This window comes from Mercenaria mercenaria, chromosome 2 (assembly GCF_021730395.1).
Source record: "Mercenaria mercenaria strain notata chromosome 2, MADL_Memer_1, whole genome shotgun sequence".
NCBI lineage: Eukaryota > Metazoa > Mollusca > Bivalvia > Venerida > Veneridae > Mercenaria > Mercenaria mercenaria.
In genome coordinates this window covers 96,765,539-96,778,750 of record NC_069362.1, presented here as the reverse complement: position 1 = coordinate 96,778,750, position 13,212 = coordinate 96,765,539, and positions in this window count along the sequence as shown.

Sequence of the window (13,212 nt, the reverse complement as noted above, 5' to 3'; positions counted from 1 at the left end):
TGTTTTTATGGCCTTGGGGAATATTTTTTTCGAATTTTTAACCAAAAATTGCAAAACTGCATTTTTTAAGCTTTAAACATGGTCAGTGATGTTAGAAATAAACTTACTAATGTTCTAAAGGCATAACCCCCTTATTTGCATTCATTTTTTGACACAAAAATAATTTCCGAATAGTCTCTTAATACAAAAAAATTCCAAAAAAAAAATTCCGACCTACCTACCCTAATGCTTTTTAGCATGTTACCGGAAACAAAGATTTTGTTTTAGGCCTAATCAACAGTTTTGATATAATGACTATTGACGGAATTATACGAGGGGTGGTAGGAAAATATCCGGACTTCTCATGATCCTGCCCTTCCACGTGCAGCTACCTATATTATATATATTTTATTGCCTATAAATCGGTTATTTTAGTGTCAATGAGAAATGTGTATACACGAAGTTTTGAGTATTTAAAAGGCTGCCATTGACTCTAAGCTAGAGGAACAGAGATCGGTAATAAAAATCCTGTTTTTGTAGGGTGAAATACCTTGCCGCATTCTATAAAGGTTGCAGAAACGTTTTTCTAAAGCCTGCGTATACCTATGAACCTTTTACGGCTTCTTTTTGTTGTTGACCTACTTTGCAAATGCGTGGCTCTGAGGCCGTGTTTTGGTGCTCTGTGCTTCCGAGAAATCTACCCTTACCTTTTATCTTTCATTAAACAAAAGCTCAGTCAAAGCAGTGGAAACGAGCGGTTCCCCACCTCCAAAGAAGTTTAAGCTATCTCCATCTGCTGGCTAGTTTATACTAATTGCTTTTTGGGATTTAAGTGGAATAGTACTGGATCATTTCATGCCAAAAGGTCAAACTGTGTTTGCTAGATACTATTAAGAAGTATTTTTCAAAAACTGAAAATGTTGCGTCCCAGGCTAGTTTAGAAAAATGTCCCTTTCTTGCATGACAATGACCCATTTCATACTGCCTTATCTACAGTAGAATTTATCAACTCTTTCAAGTGGCAATTGTTGTCCTGCCCTCCGTACTGCCCAGACCTTGCCCCTTACTACTTTATTTGTTTCCAGAACTAAAAAATGGCTCGCTGGAAACAAATGTGAGAGCAGGGCGGCTTTGATTTCAGCTGTGTATCGTTACCTCAACACTAGGTCTATCTTCCAACCGCCTATCGTATTCCTTCAAAGAAAAAATAAATAAACAACCAAAAACGGACATTAAATTCCTTATTTTTCCTTTCTCCTTTATTCTGTTGCATGAAATAACAACAAGTACACAAGTACACAAACGTCACCATTATCTGTCACTCGTACCTGGAGTGATGTCCCTAATGTGAATTAAAGATGTGGGAAACCACTGAAAAATTAAAATTAACCTACTTTCCGGGAAAGCCTAAAGAGCGACATAAATATGCAAATGATATACCCGGTTTGTTTTAAAATGTTGTCTATCATAAAAATTCTGATCGATCAGTATTAGTTTTATCCTTGTTCAAGCAATTTTCACGAAGTTTGATTTTCACATTATAGGTTAGAAAATGCTAAATATTTCCGCTACCATATAGACTTTCACTTCTTGTAAGTCTACCTTTGTCTTGACAGTTTATTTATATACTATTGAAAAATACCAACAGATATGGGGTTGACTAGAATGCAAGAAAGCATGGTCACGTGACTGAGTCATGTGAAAAAATGCTAATATTGCGTTGGTAGACACCAGGAAGTACATATTATCACTATCATTTTATCCAGCCATTTAGAGACAAACATTAAGTTGCTTAAAGCATCCATAGACATTCCCCCTTTAGGTTATTAGACCCATAATAGTGCAATTCCTTTTGAAGAGTATTCAATTCCTACCATAAACCTATTTTGACTCGAATGTTTCAGGTGGGCATAGGTTCAAGCCCCACTGGGACCAAATGTTTTCCCTATATTCCATTTTTACTAGCAAGATTTTACTTTTGTCAAGAATTTATTGATCTATAATTGTACAAAAGTGGAAGTTTTTCATTTGATGAGCGGTTTCTTCATGTTCAAAGTAAATTTACCTCTGAAACAAAATTTAAACATCTTTAAAAATGCTGAGTTACATGCGGTAAAAGTTCTCTATTTCGTCTTTACTCTTTAGATTACATATTGTGGAAGAAATGTAGGTAGGTTTTACTTTTGCCCCAAAGTTAAATGAAATGAGCAAAAACAGTCCCACAGGACTCGGCCTTGTTTACCAATAGTTTGACTTTTCTCTAATCAAAATTAATGGTATAAAGAATTCTCTGCAAACGTTTTGGACAGGTCATCACTTTGAAATTTGTGTCTTCTTAAGCTTGAGGAAATATCATACAAAATGTATAAAAACGTCACGGTAAAAGGTGTTACAAAATTGCAACTCGGTGAGAAAAAAGATCAACCTTAAGAATACACCAAGCGAATGCCAATTTTTAACATTACTATTAGGGGTCAAATACCTTGAAGACAAACATGAGTACAATAACACTTTTTAAATGGCATGAAAACGGCCTTAATAAGGTGGGAAATGGCACTGTACATTAATATCGACTACATTAGACCACGGAGGCACATCCGGCGAATTATTGTCATCATATGCATATCACCTATTATCATCATAATGATTTATATATCTGCCATTTCGCCGTCTAAGATTTATTTAGAGGTTAATACACAACATAGCCGGGCTGGGAGGTGATAATCGGCCCGGAAAATAAATAATGGCCCAAGCACTTTAGCTCGAGGTCCATTATGAATTCTAGGCCGATAATCACCTCCCGGCCCGGCTCTGTCGTGTATTATTGTCTTTAATACATATGTTTGGTTGCACTACTCACGGGAATTAAATACAACTCCTGACGCTAGTTTTCTATGGCTAAATAGTATGGGGTAATTTTCTCAAAATCTGTGTTTAGTCGTACCAGGAAGCAATATGGGGTTAATATGGGGAAATATAAGTGAGTGCACTAAACTTTTTCTTGCACATTTAGACACATTACAGACTTTCTTGACGGTAAGGAGCGGAGTAAATTTGTATTTATGTATCTATCAAACTCATCAAATGGTTCGCCTTTGAGCCATTCCATTAAAACGGTGCAGTTTTCTTAGCAGTAGACCTGTGTCAAAAATATGAAAAGCACTGAGAAGAAACCTGCAACTGCGTCGAAATTTTGAAATTGTGTGGTGCAAATCAGTCTGTTTTACAACGTATTGAAACTCGGAATTCCAACTCCAAGGTAAATTTGTGCATGTCCTCTTTTATTATTAAAACCCAAGCATTGTAATTCTGCGATAAACAACAGTTTAACGTGTATACAAGTGACAGACCAATCATATGTGTCCTTTTTCGACACGCTTATAGCAGCATCCAAGTCTAACAAACGGTTTGCTAACGACTCCAACGTCCGCTCGCCCGCCATGTTGAACGCGCACTGACCATGATGACGTTTAATGTGGCCATTGATTTCACGGGGTGGATTATGATTATAAGTTTTCGGTACCGGGCCGAGTGATAATCAGTGCGTGAAAGCAATAACCTGCTGAAAACACATTCGAATTGGTTACTATATATAGTAACACATGTACATGTATTAATATTTTTTTTACTGTTTTTATATTTTCTAGGTAAAGTATTTTAACGCGAATAAAAGTTAGACAGAAATGACACCGATCAAATAGGAATAGCAATGTTCTTATGACACAACCTATAGTAAACGAAATTCTACAGTACTGTATGTATTGGTGTATAAATAATTGACATTAATAAAATATTACATAGAGATAGCAAGGAAGCAATAAACAAGTAGAGGAAGTCCGTGAGACTAAATACGAGGATTATTCAAATATGAATGCATCTAGAACGTTATCTCGCTCAATAATATGAAAATCACGCGGAAATTAAGATTATTGCGTAGATAAACATGTTAGCTTTACATTGATACCACACCCATTAAAATCCGTTCACTTTAGCTGTGTATATCGCTCGCTAAACATTGCCTACACGTGTATACAAATACAAACATGGTTGGAAGAAGGTCAGCGTACGCCGTTGAAATACGGTACTATATTAAGAATCCTTTTATTCTTGGCGTAGGGTGTAAAGACATTTTTGATGAAATATGTTCTGTTTATGGGCATAATGAAAAGTCTTTTTCGACAGTTGTTCGTTGGTTTAAGATATTCAAATGTGGGTTAGTTTCAACAGAAGATGCACCACATGGCCTTCGGCCGAAAACAGCAACGTCTGCCAAAATGGTTGCTAGAGTGAAAGAAATAGTTGCTAATGATGCAAGATACACCGCTAGGCAAATAGCTAGTATGGTTGGCATCTCATTAGGAGCAGCTCATACAATTCTGAAACGTAATTTGAAAATGAGAAAGATCTGTGCTAGATGGATTCCCCATCTGTTCACAGATGAGCAGAAAAAGGCACGCGTGCAATGCGCAAAATTGTTGCTTAAACAGTTTCCAAATTACAATGCACGGTCTTTCGCAAATGTCATCACTGGTGACGAGACATGGGTTCACTTTTTTGAGCCAAAACGAAGGATTCAGAACAAAATATGGGCAACAAAGTCTAGCAAAAGACCATATATTGCAAAGCGGACCATGGGTGTCAAGAAGGTAATGTATGCCTTATTCTTCACAACTCAGGGTCCTGCCATTCAGGTTGCTGTGCCTAAAGGCAAATCCGTAAATGCGAAGTTTTACAAGACTAAAGTTCTTCGAAAACTGAAGAAATATTTCAAACATCGAAGACCCGCAACTGGTTTGGCCAATGTTAGATTGCTACATGACAATGCGACATCGCACAAGGCGTCTATTGTACAAGTCTTTCTGAAGCAGGAAAAGGTTGTTGTGCTCCCTCACCCTCCTTATTCGCCTGAACCTGCCCCGTGTGACTTCTTTTTGTTCCCAAGGCTCAAGAAGTACCTTTCTGGTCGAAAATGTGTGCAGCGCAAACACCTCGGTTCTGCAATATTCCAGTGTCTGCATAGTATACCTACAAAATACTATGAAAATGCCTTCAAGGATTGGATGAGAAGACTGAAACTTCGCATATCTGTTGGAGGTGAATACTTCGAGGGGACCAAATTTTCATTGAAATCTATCAAGGATACATTTTTATGTGCTTAGATGTATTCATATTTGAACACTCCTCATAGATCATTTCTGGTCTAACAGATATAACACAGTCCATGTAAAGAAGCTCGATATTTAACTAGCTTCTTCTGTTCAACACTTATTTCAACGGTACTGTTATTATGATGCTATTTGAGGTGAAGTGCTGTCACGCTCAAATAATTCTCAGCTAAGATGTCAACCGTTAAATTTGGTTGCCATCAATACAGACCCATGGGCATTAAAACGCAAGGCAACAATGTTATTACATTTGTTGTAACTGACACATAATTTTCAAAATTTTCTATAGTTTAAAATCCTAACACGTTAAACCAAGTCAATAATTATGATGGCCGATATAGGAATTTTCGATATGTCGCGTTGGCCTGCACGTAGGTTATTAAAGCACATTTGGTTGTGTGGTCCTGGCGCGCGCATCAACGCGCCAAGACGAAAATTTGAAAGTTTGTTTGTCGTTTTGGTATGCTAAAACGTGACAAAACGAAACTAACAAGCGGCATAAAGAAACCGAGTAACATCGCGAGGCAATGAAACATTTAATTTCGTCTTGGCGCGTGCGCTAACACACCAAAACGAAATCTGTTTATTGCGCAAACGCCTTCGCGAAACAACGAAATACTGCATTTCGTCTTGGCGTGCATGAACATGCGCTCACACAAAACTTTTATTGATTGCCCGCGCAAGCACAACATAAACTGTATCTTTTTGTCGCGTTCTATGTTTAATTATGCCACGATTGTATTTTCGTTTTGTCACATTGGTGCACGAGCCTAAACGACATACAAAACTTTCGTTGATATATACTTAAATCAAAATACATATATTTTTCATTACTGCCACACGTAACTGGTAGCATTGTGCTCGTAATTGTCTGTACATAAATCAGAATGGGTCTTAATTATTCATCAGTGAAAACTGTAATTGTGCTTTCTATTAAACAGCGTGATACTTGATCACTATTTAGGTGTCTTTCTGTCGGTCCGAACGACTGTTAGTTCGTCTGTAAGTCATGCAACACTCCTGTTAAACTTTTTCTGTGTGGAGAATCATTTATCAATAATTATTATAGACTAAAACTGTTCAAAGTATTTTTGAATATGTTCAGGTAAACTTTATCGTATACAGAAGGAGTTACTCTTGAATATGTTATGTAGGATGACAAAATTGAAGTCATAACGAAAGGAAGAATATCGAGCTAGGAAAATACAACAGCTTGGTGATGAGTAGCTTAAAAGAGAAAATCAGAGAGTTAAAGGTTATTTTAAGTTTAAACATATTTATTCCCAAAATAGAGTACATATATTTATACATATGACATACTGTAGTGAAGACAAAACAGGAAAGGATAAGAATGAAAGACGAGTCTTATAGAATTCTTCTCCTTTGCGGACAAAATATAACTGTATGGGCGTAATGGGGCTAGGAATATAGTCTTAAGATATGAAAAAAAAAGAAATAATAAATCGCTGTGAATGTAAAAAATGGAAAGGGGGCAATGTATATGGTAGAAGGAAAGTATTCACATAAATGTAGAGATTAGAACAAGTCAAAGGTAGAATAGAAGAAAGAAAGTGGGAAGAAATGGGAATATCTCAGGGTTGCTAACCAAATCTCTTACTTTCGGAAATATATGCCTGTAAATGAGTAAATATAGTCATGTTATCCTGATCAGATAGGTCTGGGTTTCCAAACAGAATAGTATCCAAGTCAATTTCGAAATTCCTCAGATTATTAAGAAGATCGTTGCGACAAAGATAAAAATTTATGCATTCAAAAAAGAAATGGAAATTAGTTTCCATCTGTCATGGCATAATGGTGTAGGAGAAATACTTTTTAGGTAAAGATGTTGATTCAATGCACTGCACTTAGTTTGTCGTCGTGTATGGAGCACCTGGAGTTTTCTGATTCCGGTGTAGTAATAGGCTGGAGTACGCTGCCTGTTTTTATTTAGATTACTTGTAAATGATGGAAGTGTTTCAGAATTACGGATATCTGGTCTCAATAAATTCCAATCACGTACAACGGAAGGCAAAAAAGAATTGAGATATAAAGATGTTCTTGCAGGTACACCGTGGATATTTTCAGAGTTTCTTAGGTTGTAGCGAGTATCACCTGAGTCAGGAACTAGAGAGGATAGATATGCTGGAGTCAGATTAGATTTCATTTTAAAGAACATAAGAAGTCGATGTTTGTAACGTCTATCGGAAAGTTTTTTTTTGTTTTGGGTTTAACGCCGTTTTTCAACAGTATTTCAGTCATGTAACGGCGGGCAGTTAACCTAACCAGTGTTCCTGGATTCTGTACCAGTACAAACCTGTTCTCCGCAAGTAACTGCCAACTTCCCCACATGAATTATCAGAGGTGGAGGACTAATGATTTCAGACACAATGTGAGAACATACGCCCCGCCCGAGGATCGAACTCGCGACCCCGCGGTCCGTAGACCAACGCTCTTACCTACTGAGCTAAGCGGGCGGGCTGTATCGGAAAGTGGCAATAAGTTATTCTATACCCGTATCAGAACTAAGCGGCGAGAAGCAACTGCATAAGGGTCTATTGAATGGGAAACATTGTGCTACATGCAGGAGGAAGCGTAAAATGAGTGCAGGCATAGACGAGCAAAACATACAAGATACAGTGCCAGAATCTAGTGCATCTACATGCGATGATAATGGAGTTAATTGCATAACAAATAATGTAAACACTCGACTTACACCACGTCATCAAAGTCGGCAATCACGTGGTGGCCGAAAACGAGTATCTAGGGCGCTTGCAAAACTGTACAAAAAGAATGAAAAATTATCCTTGAAAAGAAAGTTGAATTCAGAGAGGTAAAAACTTTATAGACATTTTCATACGGTTTCAGATATAATTGAATGAAATTTCCCTTCATAAATGTTTTTATTTCTGGTAACATATATAGCGCAAATTGTGAGTTTAAGTAAACAATTGTATCAATGATAAAAAGGTTTCAGTAGTTTTCCATGAAAGTTAGTTAAAATAGCTTAAAATATTTTCCTCTGACCTGTTTCGTCGGGCACTTCTGCGTTTGCAAAGGTATTGGTACATTTATATTTGATGCTATAGGTTTTATATGTACATAAAATAAAGATAAATATGTCTGTCTTTTACGTATCATTACCATTGCAATTTTTAATGCCTCGCCACGAGTGGTGGGGGTTATAGGAATGATACCCTGCAGTCCGGCCGTAACATTTTGTGTCCGCTCTGTATCTCCTTAACCCCTTGAAGGATTTTCATGAAACTTGGAACAAATGATCACCTCGTCAAGACGATGTGCAGAACTTATGAGTCAGCCATTTCGGCTCAAGGTCAAGGTCACAACGCATGGTCAAATGTTTGAGCCTTCCATTTTGTTTTGTGTCCGTTCTGTATCTCCTAAACCCCTTGAAGGATTTTCATGAATTTTGGGTCAATTGATCACACCATGAAGCCAATGCGCAGAACTTATGAGTGAGCCAAGTTAGGTCAAGGTCATAAGTCGAGGTCAAAGGTTTGAGCCTTCCATTTTGTGTCCGCTCTGTGTCTCCTAAACGCCTTGAAGGATTTTCATGAAACTTGGGTCAAATGATCACTTTATTGAGACAAAGTGCATAATTTATGAGTCAGCCATGTTGACCCAAGGTCAATGTCACAACTCAGTGTCAAAGGTTTGAGCCTTCAATTTTGTATCCGCATTGTATCTCCTAAATCTTTTGAAGGATTTTCATGAAGCCTGGATCAAATGATCACCTCATCAAGACATTGTGCAGAACTCGTGAGTCAGCTATATCGACTAAAGGTCTAGGTCACAACTCTAGGTCAAAGGTTTGAGCCTTCCACTTTGTTTCCGTTCTGTACCTCCTAAACTCCTTGAAGGATTTTCAAATTCATTGTTGTCGTCATACTAACATATACTTAACAACGTCAATATTTCCACCCAATACCATCAACCCTTTCACTATCGACGATAAGCTGTATATGCTTAAGTCAAAATAAATATTCTGTTCTGTTCAAAAAAAAAAAAAAACAAAAAAAAAACACTATCCATAACAGTGCCGGGGATACAGCTGTCTTCTATTAGTTTTATTTACGATATCTCGTAACTTTCTGATATATTGGAGTTTAAGACTAAGGTGTGTTGCATCTTTATAATACAAAAACAAACACAAAGATGCAGTTGTAACAATGTCTTTCCGTGAGTAATTAGAAGACGGTATTGTCTACTGCCGGTGCGCTCTACAATTGTATAAATTGATGTTTGCCTTATATCAGGCAGTGTCATGCTATGAGACGGTGTTACGCTAAATCAATCAATTCAGCGACATAATGAATCCATGCACAGATATTCTCGGGGAGGCAGGTGCATAATTTATTTTTTGTTCCATATAAAAATTGCTTCATGATGCTGGTAGATTGATTGCCAATCCCATCATTTCTAGACATCCCAACATTTCATGATGTGGAACTGTGTCCGAGGAGCTAATACGTAACACCAAACTTAATCCATTTAAATGCGCGCTGCTCCAAACGAGTGAAACAATAACAATTCAAATAAAATCACGAAGGAAGAAAGAGAGTAAAATGTACGATTCTTATACGATAATTGAAAATACATTCAAACAGTGTTGGTTTTTTAGTATATAGTTATATATCTTTTGTCATGCATTTTACTTAGCTCATTTTAGTGTGTAAAGTTGAATATTCGTTTTATATGTTGTAATCAAATCCAAACCTTCTCCGCTTGCCTTAATGCCATATAAAAATTCAATGCATTATGATAAATGCCTTCATACATATTATAATTTTTATTACATTTGTAGAAATCATCACTTTTTATGATTCGTCTTTTTTTCGTCGTGAAGTAATGTGGTGTGTTATTTATTTAAGAATAATTTATAGCAAAAGAGTGCTTTAACACTATTTATGCACGATGGGCGGTTATACGTCGGGCTCAATAATTTCACGAGGGCGCAGCCCGAGTGAAATTATTTGTACGACGTATTACCGCCCGAGTGTATAATAGTGTTAAAACAAGGCTTTGCTATAAATTATTTCGATTCTAATATGTCTTTATCTAAAACAGTAGATAAAATATAGTAGCGCTCTTTCTTCGTCGCAACAAAAACATTGACGTCACCGCACATTAATGTGACGTCATTCAAGCGTAAGAGTGTTTTAACAGAGAAAAGCATATTAGAGTTCGTAATATGACATAGGTATATTTTCCAGTTAACGCAACTGTACCTTACTGGAGACATGTGATATCTGCAAATTGTGTCAAAATTACATTCAGAAAAATATTTGCAACACAATCGTAATTGTATTCATGGAATATGTCCCTTTTATTTCACTGTAAATAAACCCTATTTGCAAACATGCAAAGAGTAACATTGTCTGGTAAACCAGGATAGGAAGTTACATTTTAGGCAATAGATGATTATGGAGCATTCATTACATTTATCCCAGTTACATGTAATGATAAAGAGTATTGCATACTTATTCTATATTGTATGGTGAGAAGGATGAAGATAATGTATGGGTAAATTTTCAATCCTGACAGTTTACACATATTTCGTTCATTTATTGTAGTTGACGCGTCTAAAAATACCAAAATATGTTAAGCATTGTCCATGACTGACGCATCGCAAATGTCAAAATGTGCTTGAAGTTTTTTTGAACAAATCGTAAGTGTTGTACACATTTTAATGAAACTTGCGTAGAACAATGTCTACGAAGCCATAATATCCGCGAAGCCATTTTTGACATACCGGCATAACTAAATCATTATTGTTCAAGGACTGCACTGGACTCAGTCTGTTACATTTTCTAGGATTTCCTAGGAGTTTTTGGGGACCATGGAATAAATTCGTTTTGTGAGTTCCGCTTAAGCCGATGCTTTGGGGCTTGAGGGGTGTTGCACATTTATGACCTCACAGGAACAGACTCAATCAAACAGAGTCTGCTACTGTGTTGTTTAGCTGCTTTCTATGCTTTCAGAATTTGCTTAGTTAAGAAACAAGCTGATGAACAATGCCAAATGTGTTTAAGTACTTAACTAAATGTTCTGAATAAAAAATTACAGTTCAAAAACTTTGATATAGTTTTATGGACTTTATAGTAACTGTTCAATCCTTTTTCCGATTTGTTTTTATGAGACAGTGTGACATGGTGCTGTACATCACATTACTTTTCAAGGAAACCGACACTGCAGATATTTTGTTTGTTTGCTTTCTATGCCTCGAGAGTATCAAAGACTGAATTTTAACTCAATGATTGAATTAACTCACATGTCTGCCTCTTTTAACTTTTATCAGATGATATTTTGATTATTGCGTATATTTTAGATACTTTGTCAAATCGTTGCAAGCATTCATGATCGGAAAACGACACACTATTTAGATTACAAACTGTCTAAGACAACTAAAATGTGTTTGCAGATGTTTTACAAGAAAGAGGCTTGAAGACGCCGCCAGACAGAAATAGACAGGTCACAGAAAGACGAACAAATCTGCTTAATCATCTCTGTTTACAAACCAACTATTTACAAGTGATTCATCGTTATTAAATCTAGTGTCGACAGTTATGTAATGAAGAATTAAAGGCACATGGTATATTGCCATTATTATGCTGGCAAAGACTTACTGTATCCGATATAAAATATTGTCAAATGATTTAGTATAACTATCTGGGAGAATTTAAGGTATCACGTGTTATGCTATTATTCAAACGTATGAATGCCAGAACATTTTCTTTGCTGTCAAAATATTAACTGAATGTAGATTGTCTTAAGTCAGCCGTGAAATATATGTTAATGGTCACCCTACGTTTTTTGATCCGCGGTCTCACAATCATCATTATACTATGGTTAATTTTTATGTTTACCATTTCCTGAGGTTTTTTGTATGGTCTTGTCGGCAATATCAGAAAGAATAACAGAAAATCGACCAACAGGATAATAACAAATGTGAAATTCTCCCAAAGTCAAAACATGTTTACATAAAGACAGATAATGTTTCCTATCAGTGTGTGTTTGTGTGTGTTCAGGTTTAGCTTCTTTTTCAACAATTTTTCAGTCATATAAACGACGGTGTTTACTTGTAGCAGTGAGCGCAATGCCCAGCTTTATAGTGCTGCCTCACCGGAATATCACGCCATAGACACATGGCATGATACCAACCCAGTCACATTATACTGAAACTGGTCGATACATAGTTACATATAATGCAACGGACTGAATAGTACTATCCAAAACAATTTCTCTATGCGGACATGCATTATTTGTTTAAAAATGCTCCACCAGAAGCTCTTTCTGTATTTTTATTAACATGTTATACATTGCGTAATTTGAAAAGGATTTGTTGTCAATTTCGTTTGAAAAAGGTGTCACTTACACACATCAAAAGGGATTATATTTTGACAGAAGGAGGAGAATTTCATTATAAATAGCCCTTAGTCCACTGGATTTCTATACTTGCCATTATGATATTTTATTTGGTAAATACACTAGTCTGCTAAAGAGAAGGAAGGGGTTTTAATAACCCTTTTCTCCGTCTAAGCTGGTCTAGGATGAATGGTAGGAGGTTTAAACGAACGTTTATCCTCCTTCTCCCCCATACCTAAACGTTTTGGTAAATGCTTGAAACGGTTGTTGCAGTTAAAGGGATCATAAGACTCCTTCAACACACCACAGATATATCAATCTATTTTTGTTTAGATGTTTTATTCACATTTGTCGCGGATGAATGTATATTTGAATCGCCAGTAACTGTTGACTTGCTAGTTGAATTGCAAGCAGAATTGCCAATACGTTGACATTGAGGACTGTAACTTTGAAAGTTTTGTACAGAAGAGGGAGCTGTTGTTGGAATATTTTTCGAAGCATAATGTTATTTGTTTATTAGCTACCGAAGCTGGAGTTTGCAAATATTTTGTATAGTCATTGCTTTAGTTTGAATGGACGCATCAACACATTGTGTTTATTTGCTTATGTTAGATTTAGTAATTGTGAGTGTTGGAAGAGTTAATTAGGCTTTTGCAAGTCGTCTGGCTTCTGGAAATCCAATGTT